This window comes from Lactuca virosa, chromosome 5 (genome assembly GCF_052849685.1).
Source record: "Lactuca virosa cultivar CGN04683 chromosome 5, Lactuca_virosa_CGN04683_v6, whole genome shotgun sequence".
NCBI classification, from domain to species: domain Eukaryota; kingdom Viridiplantae; phylum Streptophyta; class Magnoliopsida; order Asterales; family Asteraceae; genus Lactuca; species Lactuca virosa.
In genome coordinates this window covers 310,158,580-310,159,473 of record NC_136430.1, presented here as the reverse complement: position 1 = coordinate 310,159,473, position 894 = coordinate 310,158,580, and positions in this window count along the sequence as shown.

Sequence of the window (894 nt, the reverse complement as noted above, 5' to 3'; positions counted from 1 at the left end):
AAAAACTCCGGAATTTCTAGAAATTTTTTTTTTGTTAAATCTAACAAAAAGTTAAACAAACATAGTAAATGTGAATTATATACGATCTTAGTGCATAAAATCAAATATTTTATTGAAAAGATATGACATTACACTTCGAAATGAACATTTCAAACCTAATTAAAAAAAATGAAAAATAATCAAAAAATAATTCAGAATTTTGAAGATCAAATTTGGAATGGAGCATTTGAGAGTAAGTGCTTATTTAGACACCTCCAAATTAACATTTCATATATAAGTAGATAGATTTTTATTTTTGAAAAAAAAAATTGAAAAAAAGGAACTCTATAGTATGAGTAGTCCAAAATGAGACACTCGGAATAAAGTGATCATTTTTTAAAAACTGAAAAAAGAAATAGGTCATTTTCTTTTAAAAACTCATTTATTAGTAATAAATGATTTTCTTACATACACCATGATTTTCTTTTAAAAACTCATTTATTAGTAATAAATTCTCTATAATTATTTATATTATTAGTAATAAATGATTTTCTTACATACACCATCGACTATTTTCATATTTTTTTTTTGAAAACATGAAAAATATTATTTTCGTATATTTTTTTAAAACATTAGCAAATCAACTTCGCGAATATCACAAAATTTGTACGAAGTAATTTAAAAAAAAAAATCAAAATGATACTAATTAAAGAGTGGGGACCGCTGAAAAAATAACGTTGTGAATTTGAGAAAAGGTTTATCTAAAGAAGTGGTTGGTATAAAATAAAAAGTAGGTTATATAACAAGAGACCTAAATAGGTTAATTTTGGGGATAATTGATTAAAACTTACAAGATTTGGTTTTGTGTGTATCATGATTAGAACTTACAAGATTTGGTTGTATGTGTATTAAAAA